Genomic DNA, 13,898 nt, shown 5'->3' on the forward strand with positions numbered 1-13,898 from the left:
TTTAAAAATCAACTCACATGGACACACAGCCCTATGGTGAGATGGGCTGGGAGCCGCTGAAACAGGTGTGGAATTTACTGACGAGCTGGGAGCATGGCCTTTCTCCTAGGACCCCAGATTGGGGTGTACCCCATCTGCCTTGACCTGTCTGTGGGTCTTTGGTGAAATACCCTGAGGTGTGAAGGCAAGTGACCTATGGGGGAAGTGCTTTTGGAGAGTGTGAGGTGACAGCAGCTAAGGAGCCAGTTAGGTGGCCTGGGGACAAGGTGACTTCTCTGGCCTTTGGCAGCTTCATGGGGTCCTTGCGGGATGTTTAGCTTTCTGGTGTCTCCCCTGCCACTGAGTGGGTGAATGAATGTCTTTGGAAGAGGGAAGACACCAATCTGGATGTTTAATTTGCTAGATTGATGGTGGCTTTCCCACAGGGGCACAGGGGCACAGGCTTGGTGGGTGTGGCACTTTGAAGGGTTCGTCTTGAAGGTTCTGCAGGGTGGGCAGGGCATTCACCAGAGGTAGAAGACAATCAGCCTAAGAGAGCTAGTCTACGAGTCGGTTCACCCAGGAGCCCTTCTTCCAGAATCCGCTTAGCTCAAAGGGTCTCAAAACCAACCATAGGTCCCCAGGCTAAATGGCTATTGCTTGCTGGCCCATGAGCCACCCAACTTTTCCTTAGGCAAGGGACTTTAGGAGACCTATGGAGAAGTAGAGGACTCTAGAAGCTCCGATGAGCCTCTGGCCTGGGGTACCTGGTTATGGGGCACAAGAAGTAGACCACTTCGATCTCTATTATTAGAGTCCTCTAAGCCCTCGCGCGCGCGTGTGCGACAGTGTGCACCGGTGCGTTCCCATTGGGTCGTGCCCCCACGTGACCCGGTGCGCGCCCCGAGATGGCGACGCCGAGGCCGCGCCCCTGCGCGCGCACGTCCTGACAGCGCCGAGGCCGCGCCCTGTGCGCGCGCGTGCCGAGCCCTCCGCGTCGTGCCGGCGCCGGCGCCCGGACCGCCAGGTCAGTCTCCACCGCGCCGCTCGGGCGGGGGCGCGCAGGGGGCCGTCGGCGGGGGCGCTGCCTCGGGGCCGCGCAGGCGGGAACGCGCGCCGGTCTGTGTGTTTGCTCCGGGCGGGGGCCGCGCCCCGCTGCAGCCCCTGCGTGAACCCGGCCGGTGGCTGCCACGTGCAGGGCCGGAGCTGCAGGGAGGCCAGGCGTGGGGACTCAGCCAGCTGTTTTCTCGGTGTGGCGACCAGATCTGATGGGTGAAAGGGGTGACTCCCATTTCTAGGGGTGCGGAAGATTCCTTCAACATCTGCCCTGTTTTCATCTTCCCCAAGATCCCTATCTAGGATTTGGTTCGCCTCAATTCCCTTCTCTGCAGAGCTTGGGGCATAGAACCCCATAGCCTTCCTTGCCTCCCGCATGAATGTCACTGGGTCACCTTTGAAGGCTGGGCACTAAGTCTTGGGCCCCCAGGGAACGGATTCCTGGCTTAGGCATCCTGGGTTAGGCCTGATGGGACAACACCTCACAGTCCATGGGTCCTGCTATAGCCTGTCCACATGCAACCGGCATAAGCAGGCGACTCCTAATGGGTCTCTGGTCTCCTGGTAGGGAGCTGCAGGCATGGTTGCACTGGATGTCATACTTAGCCCCAAGACAGGCAGAGTGACCATCCCTCTGACCCTATCAGTGAGGGGCAGAGTGGATTCTGACCAGTTGTCACAGTGTGCGGTGTCCCATGGGTAAGTGATGTACCCCTCTATTTAGCTGCATGTTCTGGAGGAAACTGCCCAGAATCTTGGTATTGAGGACTCCTTGGGTAGTGCCTATGGACTCAAATCCTCCCAAAAGGTTATTAACCCCATTTCTAGATTACACTGGCACTGAAGAAGTGGAGTCAGGTCTAGCCCCTAAGGTCTAGCCTTGTTCTACTTGCAATGAGGAGAGGATAGACAACACATGGAGTCTGTGGCCTGCTCTGAGAAAGGCTGTGGGGCTCCTACCCTTCTTGCACTCTTACTGTGCACTTAAGGATGGAATGCCATAGAAATGTTCCCAAATGTCCCCTTGAGAAGGAGCTGGCCAGACCCAAATATCTATCAGATCTCTTCTCTTGGCCAGGCCTCTTGGTATTTGACATGGAGGTGCTGGTGACAGGAGTAGGACCTTGGTGGCCAATGGATAGCACAGGGTAAGCAGCCTGGACATTGGTCATTGTGGATGCCGAGGCAGGAGCCCGCCTGGACCTCTTTCCCCACCATTGTCTCTTGCTGGCATAGAGCTTGGCTGAGGGTGGCCAGCCTCTGTAGTTGGTCAGGCAGAAGGGGAGCTGAAGGAGGGCCTCTTCCTCAGACCCGCAGGCAGCTCAGATGGTGGCGGCCAGAAAAATGACAGGAGGACCTCTGGCTGGGGAAGCCGCTCTCACTGACTCAGGCCCTTGGCTAGTTCCTGGGGTGTAAGTGCTGCCAACTTGAGCGCCCGACCTCACTGCTATAGCGTTGGGATACAGTGCACGGAGCTGGCCTCAGGGGCGGCATAAGTCTCTGATGCCCAGTGGTGACCAGGATGTTCCAGGAGGCACCTCTCTAGGAGGGGGAAGTGGTACCCCATTATATCTGTCCAGGGGCAGAGGCAGTAGCTCTTGGGACCAGAGATGACAGAGCACTGACCCCGATAGCTTTGATGGGATGGTGTGCAATGGTTCTCATGGCAGGCCGTGTGCAGCTCCTGTCTGCGCTGTCCTCCTACAAGAGGTTTCCCAGCACACTCATCTCCATCTTAACCACTCTTACTGTCTCTGCTCCTTCAGGCCCATGTATATTCCCTGCCCACAGTGGCTTCTTCAGCATCCACATATGTGGCTGTGTGAGGCTGGGCTCAGCCCACCAGAGCTGGCTTCTTTTTTTGCTTTTTCTATACAGGGTTTTTCGCTGTAGCCATGGCTGCCCTGGAACTCACTCTGTAGACCAGGCTGGCCTCAAACTCAGAGATCCACCTGTCTAGACATGCACCCCCACTGTCCTAGTTTCTGATTAATCTAATCTTGAAGTTTTGTCTCCTGTAAAATTGGGGTGTTGGGGTTGGGTATTTAGCTCAGTGGTAGAGCGCTTGCCTAGCAAGTGCAAGGCCCTGGGTTCAGTCCCCAGCTCCGAAGGGGGGAAAAAAAAAGAAAGAAAAAAAATTGGGGTGTGGCGTATTTGCTGGGAAGATAGGTATTAAGGATCAATCAATAGGGGACATACATGGCCTTGTTATTCAGGTGCCACCCAGTAGGGGTCTGGGATCAAGAGGTCTTGCATCTGGGGCACAGCTGTGGTGTGCTGTAGACTGTGCTGGTCTTAGCTTGGCAGTGTATATTTAAAGAGTCTGCCCTGTATCCTCTGGACAAGCTGCAGGGTGTGGAGCACAGAGGGGACTGCTGAGGGCTCTGGGGCTACCAACACTGAAGCTCCAAGCCAGTGTTATATTACAGTGAGTAAGGTAATGACGCATGGATGAGGGGTTAAGGGAGAGGATAGGGTTGTGGGGTTCTGAAGGCTCCGTAGGAGTTCACCTGGTTGAGATCGTGTGTTTCCTATCAAGTACTCCAGAATCTCACCATAATCATTTTGAGCTGGGCCAAAGCAGTTGGGCCAGACAGAATTCAGACAAGAAGCAGGCTGCTAGTTTAGTGAAGAAGCTGTCAGCCCTGAGGGGGTCTCTGCTGTCGTCATAATGACAGAACTGTGACTCAGGAACTTTGCTGGCCACCTGGTGTCCCTGTAGCTTGGAGCTCAGCCTGGGAACATTAGCACCAAGGTCTTTTTTTCTAGAACCCTTGAAAGGGACACTAGGGTGACATCGTGTACACAGTTGTTTTCCCTGGGACATTTTTCTTTCTACCCTTCTCTGAAGTTCAGGGCGCTGTGCCCCCTCCCCCCCATGCCCACCTGCTTGTCTCCCACAAGAGGCCCCAGTGCCTCCCAGATGTCTGTCCCAGATGTAGAGTCTGCTAGAAGAGTCAGAATGATGCTGTGTGGTCTTTCCTGCAGACCACACACCATCCTGCTTCACTGCTGTAGATCTTTTCTGTTCTGCTCAGAGTGAGCTGACTGCCTTGATGTGGAAACTCTATCTCCTGCATGGCCAGGTGTTGGGAAGCTGCCAGTAAAGGTGGGGGCTCTTTAGTGGTGACCACAGGACCTTTGGACATCTTCCTCTTTGTTTTCACCTAGATTGTGGGGTTATCTTCCAGTCCTACATCTGTGCTGGACCTAAAGGTACAGGAATGTGCCTGGGGCACCCTACTGGTTGAGGACAGCTTTGGCCTAGGGCTAGATAGGCCCAGGCCTACCCTTGTGGGACTATACTGCTTTCTGGGGTAGGTTAGTGGAAGGGTATGGGCTCTCATTGTCTGAGTGGGGTCCTTAGGAGCCCTCAGCTCCAAGGTTACTGGGTGTGTACAGTTGAATTCCCAGTGGCTAGTCTGGTTCTCCTTGCCTGCAGGCCTAGCAGAGTGTGGGTGCCCACAGTGTGGCTGTCCCTGGTGTGCTGGCACACTTACGAGGAGGGTAAAGGTCATGAGTGCTGGAGAGTGGTCAGCAGGGTTGGGTCACAGGTGGCGGGGCAGGTGGCCCCAGTTTGGCTGGACCAGTTTGGGCATAAACTTCAGTGTCTCTTCGGCTTCATGCTACGGCAACTGTGCAGATGATTGGTTGAGCCAGTTTACTAAACCAGGGCCCGACTCTTGTCTTGAGACGACTGAGCAGCTGGGGATTGAGGTGTTTACTGGCTGAGGCTGGTGCCCAGCAGTGGGCTGCCCCTGAGCTCTGCCTTTCCTACTTTAGTGACTATTGTGTACAGTGTAGTTCCTGTCACTTACCCAGAGACAGTTTTGGGCCACTGTCACCTGGGGAGGCAGACATGATAGCCTGCTTTATGAAGAGGTTCTGAGATTATGTTAGCCAGAATGTATGGAATGTCTCAGGGTATCTGACTCGTCTTGACACCGTCCTTGGTGGAGTCTCTCATAGAAGGACCCATCCCCCACAGAGCCTGAGGTGTGGCTCAGCAAGGCTGTCAAACGGCTCTTGGCAGTGATGGCTTTTGGAACCCATGACCTGGATCTTTGGAGGGATAGGGCTGGAGGTGTTGGTGTAGGTGAAGTGGACCTCAGGGTGGGCGTTTAGAGAGGGATCCTGGTGGGGGTGACCTGTCCAGTCTTTCTAGACCACCGTTTACCCTTCGAAAGGAAGTGACCATGTTTTTGCACAGTGGCAGTGTCATAGCCAATGAGGTCTATCCAAGGCGTGATTATTGCTAATCGAAAACTGAAGGCAGTGACCTGGGGAGGTTCTAGAGCTGGACATTGCTGTCCTCTGCTACTGGGACCAGAAGGAATCTAGGAAAGGATATTCCAGAAATCAGCCTGGAGTTAGGCATGGCTCCTCCTCCTGTCCTGTCCTTTGTCCCGACTCTGCTTGGTTCTCACCCTTGTTGCTTGTTGACCCTGCCCCTGTGTGGTCCATGCAGACTTCATAGAGAGGGAGGAGGTCTGCCTGAATAGGTTGCACTGGAGCCCCTGGACAGGGCCAGGTTGAGGCACAGGCAGAGGCTACTGGGTCTTGGCTGAGTGGGCCAGTGATCAGGGTCTGGAAGATGCAAGACCCAGGTTTCCTAGTGGGTGGCTTCAGGTAAGGGTCAGTTTAATGGTCCCTGTACTTGCCCTGGAGATCCAAGGCTGGCCCAGACCCATGGCTGTGGATCGGGAAGCATTCCTGGTTGATCATATGGTTTGAGATGCATACCCCAGGAGCCTAACTAACATCCTCCTATGGGCTGGGGAAGCACCAGGCATGGGGTTGGTTTTCCTGGACCTCAGAGTGCTGTTTTCTTCTGGAGTCAGCAAGAGCTGTAGAGTACCCTACTAGCACTGAGGGGCTGGAGCCCAGTACATGGGCAGCAGATTAGGTCATTGAGAGCGAGGCATCTGGAGGAAGGTTCAAATGAGTAAAAGACTGATATGAAAAAAAATTAAAAAAAAAAAAAGGGCTGGAGAGATGGCTCAGCGGTTAAGAGCACTGACTGCTCTTCCAGAGGTCCTGATTCAAATCCCAACAACCACATGGTGGCTCACAACCATCTGTAATGAGATCCGATGCTCTCTTCTGGTGTGTACTTATATACAACAAATAAATCTTTAAAAAAATAAAATAAAAAAAGACTGATATGTACCACAGGTCTGGTCTAGGAAATCGGAATAAAGGTACTATGGATCTGGCCGGCCAGCCTGCCACAGTCTCCTTGCCTTCAGGTCTGAGGGACATGAGAGATGGCCACTTACTAGCTAGAACACTCCCTTTAGCCCTCAGTTTCCCCGCTGTAGTGTCTTGGAGAGCTTCTTATCTTCTGTATTTCTTTTCCCTCTTTGGATCTGTGGGATCCCGTGGAAGCCTGTTCCCAAGGCCTCGGGTTCACCAGACACACCCAAAGCTGGGGCTGGCCCAGAAGAGGAGGTAGGTCAACTGCAGTAGGCAGGCCTGTCCCGTTCCCTTCCCATGGGACCAGGGCTCCCACTGCACTCCGACCGAGCCTTCCTGTGACTCAGGATTCCCGGAAGAAGTTCAGCTGTGTTTGGAGGATACCCTGTCCCAACCAGGATAATGCCCTCCTGCCCCGTCCATCATGGCTTCTGCATTGGCTCAGAGTCACTTGCTGGTCCCTGCTGCCTGTGCCCCAGAGAGGAGGCCTCTTCTTCCTGGCAGCCCTCTCTGGCAATGCCCACTGGCTCTAAAACTCTGCGAAGGCAAGCAGTTCCCTCTAATCTCCCAGTTAGGGCAGCCATGAAGCCCCTTCTCCAGGGTCAGCTTTCCTCTAGCTGGCTGCCTAGAAGCCCAACCTATGCTGGGAATTGCATTGCAGGGCTTAGAGGTGCCCAGGACTCCCACTGGTCCCTGCACAGTGATCTCCCTGCTCCTTGCACTGGACTTAGGGAACATAGACATGGTCCTGGATATACCGACCTTGGATGGACCCACAGTAGACAGGAGGTATATCATGCAAAGCTGGTGGCTGATTCCTGGCTACCTGAGCTGAGCTGCAGCACCTGAACTGCGTGTTAGCAGGCATGCCCCGGACACTGATTTCTCTCGGGCCTGTGACCTGTGGAGGTGCTGCCTGCTGCTGCCTCGGTTTCCCTTTCTGTCAGGTGATGCTCTCGGGGATGGTGTGGACCTGTAGTGGCTTCAGAGCTCACATAGACAGGCACAACAGTTAAACCCCGCTCACTGGTCAGCTTATACATTTGGCTATGTCTGTTATAAATGTCCTAAGGAAGGGCTTCCTTGCCTGCTGGCCTTCCCCTTTATGCTCAGCTCTACCGGAACAGGATGCCAACATCACACTTGGACTTTCCCATGGCCTTGACTGTGGGCCTCTGGTCCCTGGGTCTTGAAGGGTTGTTTATTGCCTGTCTCCCTACCCCCATTTATAATACAAGTTCTGGACAGCTAGGGATGTGCGTTTGGGCACTATGTGAAATCTTCTGGTCCCGGTCTGTTTGCCCCGATCCCACGTCATCCCATAGCCACTGTCCTGGCTGCTGTGTGGGGGATGAGGACACAGGCTCTTGGCTTTGTTCTGCCTCCCCAGGCTCCCTGGAAGCGGGCCTGGTCTCCATTAGCTTCTCGGAGTAGAAAAGTAGAGAGAGGGTCTCACACACACAAGAGATAATAATCGCCTTCCGGGAGCGTGTGACTCTGCACCCTGCGGTGGTGCTGCAGGCAGGTGGGCTTCTAGGAGGTGGTGGTCAATGGTCTGGAGAGAGGGGCTAGTGGGATGCAGCCCACATCACCCGGGCAAGGCCTTCGCTGAGCCCTTTTGGGTTGGCGGTAGGCACTGGTCCAGGGTACCTCCTTCATTCCCAAGGTAACCTGGGGGTGGCTGCCCTTTACCACCCCATCTCCCCCATTTTTCAGGCAGGAAGCTGTTGTCTGTGGCTGGGTCCCTGCAGGTGGCACCTCCCGGCGGTCGGTGGCAGTGCACAGTGGAAGACAGGCTGTTGTTATGCCCTTGCAGAGTGGCCTGACTCAGCTCTCCAGGTCCCTTTGTTTGTGATGAGCCAGAGAAGGCAGCCCCCAGGTGTGTGTGGGAGGAACCCAGCACAGCTGTGGCTTCCAGTTCCCTCAGTGAGACAGGTGATTAGCTCATAGGAGGCACTGCCCTGACGCTGCCTGCTGTTGTTTGACTGTGAGGGCCTCAGTTTCCTCCCCTGTCAGGAGGTGTGAAGTCTCTGTTTAGGGACTTTGGGAGTCCTCTGCTAATTCGAGGCAGGCCTCTCCGCTCCCCTGACCGCTTGTCTCCTCCCACCAGCTGTAGTTCCCATGACTGGCCAGTGCAGGAAGCCATCTGGAGGGCTTATTTACCCTCCCTTAGCCTCCCTGGCAGGAAGTCACCGGAAGGGCTGTCCCTAGGGGCCCCTTCAGGCCTGTGAGGACAGCCAGTGGCTTGGGGGTCTGTGCTATGGAGTCCCCAAGTGGAGCAAGGGGGCAGGGAGCCAGGAGAACAGAGCTAGGCAGGGCTGTGAGCTGGGTATGTGGCTGGAGCGGGGTTGAGACGTTCATCCAGGAGCCATCTGTCCATCTGTCCACGCTCCATCCACCCCTCCCTCACCCAGGGGAGGCCCAATAGCCCTGATCATAGGACCCAGGCAAAGCCTCTTGGGCTCCATCCCAGGGTGGTCTGTGTGATGTGTGTGGGATCTTGGGAGCAGGAGGGGACACACATTTCGTAGACCACCAGGTGGAGGCTGGATGGGGGAGGAGTGATCTAGGGGCAGGAAGCTGAAGAAGGTACAGGAAGAGGATGTGGCCTTGGGAGGGTAGGGGCCCCTGGGAGTGCGAAGTTGACTTCTCAGATGCAGCGCCGGGGGCAGAGGAGAGAGAAGCAGACAGATCACGAGACACAAATGGTATTAGTGGTTTGGGCCCTTCAGACCCCTCTCTGCCCCCTTTGCAGGCCTCTGGCCCGTTCCTCAGAAGTCCTCTCAAAACTCCATATCAGCTCACTAGACTGGCTGGGTAGGCCTAGGGATAGGCTTCTTCTGCCTTACATGCCGAGCATGTCCAGTTGCCCAGGCATTTGTGGCAGCTCCACTGTCCATTGGACCGAAGTGTGATTGACAGGGCCTGGGGACTGTTCCCACGGACACTGCCAGCTGGGCCTGCCCTGCCCCAGGAGGGACCTCGAACCCTGTGGGACCTGTGGCCTGGGTTCTTGGCAGCCTTGTGTCTGTCCTGGCTTCTTGTCTGCCTTGGGGAGTTGGGTGGGCCCTGGGGTCACACAGCCCTGTCCCAGCCAGCTATGGGTAGGTCAAGGTATAGCCTTCTCCTCCTCTTCAGTTTCTCCCCTCCCCCTCCTTCCTCCCATTTCTGGAAGCTGTGGCTTATGGTACGACTCTGTGCAAACCCCTAGACGTGCTGGGGTTTCCCAGACAAGTATCCTCCAAGTCTGTACTGTGCTGAAGGAAGTGAACATGAAAACACAAGACTAGACCAGTCTGGGTGGGAACAGAGGCCGTCCCTGGGCACAGCGGTGGCCATTGATTGTCCCAGGAGGGCCCCTGGCAGGTCCAAAGCATTTGCTGTGTACACTGAGGACATGCTGTCCTGTGATCCAGCTTCATGCAGCCCTGGACTGAGTGCTCCACCTCAGCGGCTGGGCCAGGATTGAAAGATGATTGGCTCTCTCTGCCAGAGTGGGGACAGCCTTAGCTCAGTTCAGTAATCTTGCCTTCCCATGAGACACTGAGTGAATCTGAGATAGTGTGGAAGTCCCAGTGGAATGGGCCGAAGTATTTACACCACAGCCAACCCCAAGAGTGGCCAAGAAGCATGGGCATCAAGCGTGGTGGGCCAGGTGTTGGCCTCTGGACCGAGAGTCCAGAGCCCAGGGTAAGGCTGAGTGCACTGTCATGCCCTGGCCTGGCTGGGGCAGCCCACCTTAGCTGTGATGCTTTCCTAGGCCCAGTACACCCCACCAAAACCACAGCCTAGGGGATCCTCCCTCTGCTCCCCCTTGTACTGGCAAGAAGAGGGCATTTGGAGGGACAGGGTCATTTGGGATCCTAGGACTTGAACTTCTTAGTCTTGAATACAAGACTGGGAACCAACACCCAGAGAATCCACAGGGTGTGCCACATAAGCCTTATGAGTGTGGGAGTAGAAGGGTCCTGGTCCTCAAAGATTCTAGAGACAACAATGGAGACCATCAGGCCGTATAGGCCAGGGTGGTCTGGAGAGAGTGTGTGTGGTTCCTGGCCAACAGCTAGCTCAGTAGGCCTGTGACCAGTGTCTCCTAGAGAGTCCGGAGGCATCATTCAGGAAGTCTTAGCCAGGCTGGGGCTACATCCTTAAGGATCCTGGAGGGCCTCCAGAGGGAGGCAGCTAGGATAGACATTCACAAGAAGCCCACCTGCCCTGTGCCCTTGACCATGTAGGAATATGCTATGTTCAGAAGTGCCGGTCAGTGTTCCTCCCCCACCAATACCAACCCCCACTGAGCACGGGCTAGACTGGACAGTCACTGCGCAATAAGAGAAAATGCTAGGAACCCTCTTCTCTAAGGTTTAGGAGCTAACACGAGCCTTAGGCTGCCCCAGCTGTTGTGTACAGCCCATGTAGGGAAGAACAGGTCTCTATCAGTTAGGGAAGGGTGAGTTGAGCGCCTGAGAATCCTGCTGCTACCCAAGTCAGGGCTTGCAGGCTTGTGTTGGTACCCTCGATCCCCCAGTTGCATGCAGACCCTTGGTAACTTGTTCCTGGGCACACAGCTTCCTTGCTTTGTGTCCCCTTATGTAGGTGATGCTGGTTCTTTTTTGTCATGTGCTGCTTCCTCAGGTTGGGAGGGGGCATGGGTGCTCTTGGTGAGGGCATCCTGGGATGCCCTCTTTAGGGCGAGTCCCAAGTGGTAACTAACTTTAGATTGTCCCTATCTTTGGTCCAGGCTCTGGGGTAGGGAGGCTTGGTGGGAAGGGACGAGCCTGCCAGCTGTTCTTCTCTTCGTCATTGGCCACGTGGTCCTGGCCAGGCTCAGTGTCCTGGGTATGTAGTCCTCACCCTGCTCAGATCCCTCTGTGCACTTCCTGCATTTGCATACCCGTTGAAACACCCACCGGGTGCAGTGTTCAGAATCCATAGTGGGGAGACAGACAGATCCTGGGTCAGGCAGTGCTGATGGACGGCTCTTAGCCCAGAAGTCCACTGACCTGAGGTCCGGTGATGATGAGGAGACATGGAGAAGCAGAGAGGACCGTTGAGCAGTGCAGAGGCCCAGAGACAGCGCTGCACTGTGCTTAGTGGTTTGCAGACACAGCTGGGGAGGCAGGTGCAGAGGAAGATCAGGGAACTGTCACAGGGTCTGGGGCGCTTCTTCTGGTGTGAGGACAGCTGGAGGACTGAGCAGAGAAGGTTATGCTCTCCTTGTGTGTTGGGGAAGATGGAGGACCTAGGATACACAGCTGGGGCCTCTGGGCTCCAGATGGCCCTGCTCCAGGGGGCCTGGCCCTCAGGCAGGTGGCTCACTAGACCCCCCTCCTTCCAGAGCCATCCTCTGCCTGGGGCCGTGGGACTGCCTGTGTCCTTGTCTTGTGCTGGACTCTGGGACAGGCCTGGATGAAGACCAGAGAACTGCTGGTGCCCATGGTGACTCTGAGTGCTCAGTGCTGACCCAGCTGGCTTTCATTGTAGATGCTCCCTACTTACCTCACAGTGGCCCCTTTGTGGCTGGGTCTTCCTGTGGATACCTACCCTTCACCCTTCCATCAACAATGGCACGTCCCTCATTGTCCTGTGTATCTGACAATCCCACAATAAGCCAACCCTGGGGATGTCTAACCCACTACACAGTTGGGCAAACTCCGTGAAGACCAAGGTAAATAGACAGTGACTATCCCTTCCTGTAGGACAGTGGTGACTGGCCAAGTCTCCTTTCTCTTCCCCTCCTAATCCAGTGTTCAGGGTCCTTCATGAGAGACACTCCGCTGCCCAAATCTCCCAGGAGCCTGCTACTGGTACTGGTTCTATTCAAATGAGCTCAGTAAACAGCCCCAGGGCGCTCTCTCTCTCTCTCTCTCTCTCTCTCTCTCTCTCTCTCTCTCTCTCTCTCTCTCTCTTTCTCCCTTGTCAGAGTGTGCTGCAGTTTTTCAAATGCTTAGACAAACATTTCCTGTACTCAGGGGAGTGATCTGGGCCCCCATGGGGCCCTCCCTTCTCTCCTCTCCCCTTTACCTTGCACCTCTTCAGTGGCTACGGCCTGCACCCCTCTTAGCACACTGCCAACATTCCACCAGACCTAGGAAGGGGCTGATCAGGTGCCCCAAGTATAGGCTGGATTCTGTTATCCTGCCCACTTCTCTGCCTGGATTTAGCTCTCGGCTTCCTGATCCCTCTCAGGGTATCACAGTGCTCTTGGACCCCAGCATCTCACAGCATCCACCTCCCCTACTCCTGTGATGCTCAACACTGTCCCCAACCTGGGCTCAGAATGATCTCAATATCCCTCAGCTGAGGACTAGATAAAACATGGCGTGTTCCTACACGAATAATGGAATATTATTCGGCTAATAAGAGGAAGTGAAGCACTGGCTTGCTCTAAGAGAGATCTTTGAAGAGATGCTTGGGTGGGAAAGGACATCACAATCCTTCCACGAGACATCATCCTTCTATACCAAAAATCCCAGACAGGGAACCCACCAATGTGGGCTAGAGGAAGAGGTGAATGCTTGTGGCTGCTCTGTGTGCTGAGGGGAGGTACCCAGAGCTTCACATGAAGCTTACATTTTTAGTTAAGTTTATTTATTCAATCACTGGTTGATTAATCGATTGATTGATTAAACTCGAAAGAGTTGGTTTACTTCCTCCTCCAATATGGGTCCCAGGGATTGAGCTCAGGTATTCATACTTGTGTGGCAGGCACTCTCTTGGTTGAACCATCTTCCTGGCCATCACCATTATCACCACCACCACCACCACCACCACCATCACCACCACCACCACCACCATCACCACCATCACCACCACCACCACCATCATCAGTAGCAACAGTAGCAGCAGCATCCTGTGCTATGAATTTTGTTGATTTGAAACTTACCATGTAGCCCAGATTTGCCTTGTACTCATGAAAATCTTCCCACCTCAGCTTCCCAGCAGCCGAGATTATAGCGTTACCACAAGCGGCAAATCGAACCTGCAGGGAGGCTATACCCTTTAAAATGGTTAGCGTGAGTCAGGTTTGGTGCACTCCTGGAATCCCAGAACTTGTGAGCTAGAGGCAGGAGGAATTCAAGGTCAGCCTCAGCTACATAGGGGATTGGAGGCCAACCCATACTAGCTAAGACTTTGCCTCAAAAAAAAAAAAAAAAAAAAAAAAGGTGGATTTCACCTTACTAGATTTTCTAGGAGAGGAGACATTGAAGCAGCCTTGCCCAGGGCTTTGGTGAACACGTGTTCCCGGGTTTGTGAAAGGACAGAGATGCTCCTGGCTTTGCCTAGTGTGTTAGGATTGGTTACACGGAGTTGGAACTAGCAACTGAGGTGCTGGGCCTAGGCTGCTGCCCTCCTTCCCCCTGAGGAGCTTTGAGTGATCTCTGTGGGGAACCTGGGACCACGAGGGAAACCTGTTCTTTGTCCTCATAGCCAGTACTTGCTTCTGTGTCTGCCCTGTGGGCCCCCAGAGCCTAGTCATGACAAGAGCAGTGAGGGCACTTACCCCTAACTCCTGGTCCCCCAGGTGCCAATAGTGTTGCCTCTACAAGTCCTTGCCTGGCTCTGTCCTGGATCTCTGGGAGCCTCTGAGTCTGGCCGACTCGTGAATGGCCCAGCCACAGTAGTGCCAAATAGAACAAAGGTCCCAGCTTACCCGGAGAGCCATT

At 54.8% G+C, this 13,898-nt stretch overlaps 1 protein-coding gene and 1 pseudogene across 2 annotated transcripts in view; both read left to right on the plus strand.

Moving 5' to 3' along the window:
- The first annotated feature begins 905 nt into the window (after nt 1-905).
- The window catches only part of Ptp4a3 (protein tyrosine phosphatase 4A3), a 31,730-nt gene continuing 18,737 nt past the window's right edge, over nt 906-13,898 (plus strand). The window contains exon 1 of one of the 2 annotated variants that reach the window (XM_063263855.1): nt 906-1,006. The gene's annotated coding sequence lies outside the window, so the exon portion shown is untranslated. Of the gene's footprint in view, nt 1,007-8,890; nt 8,940-13,898 lie in introns of those variants that run through there. The other variant, XM_063263856.1, reaches the window with a different exon arrangement.
- LOC120094044 (U4 spliceosomal RNA) lies at nt 5,234-5,310 on the plus strand (annotated as a pseudogene).

The sequence above is a fragment of the Rattus norvegicus genome, chromosome 7 (genome assembly GCF_036323735.1).
Source record: "Rattus norvegicus strain BN/NHsdMcwi chromosome 7, GRCr8, whole genome shotgun sequence".
Taxonomy (NCBI): Eukaryota; Metazoa; Chordata; class Mammalia; order Rodentia; family Muridae; genus Rattus; species Rattus norvegicus.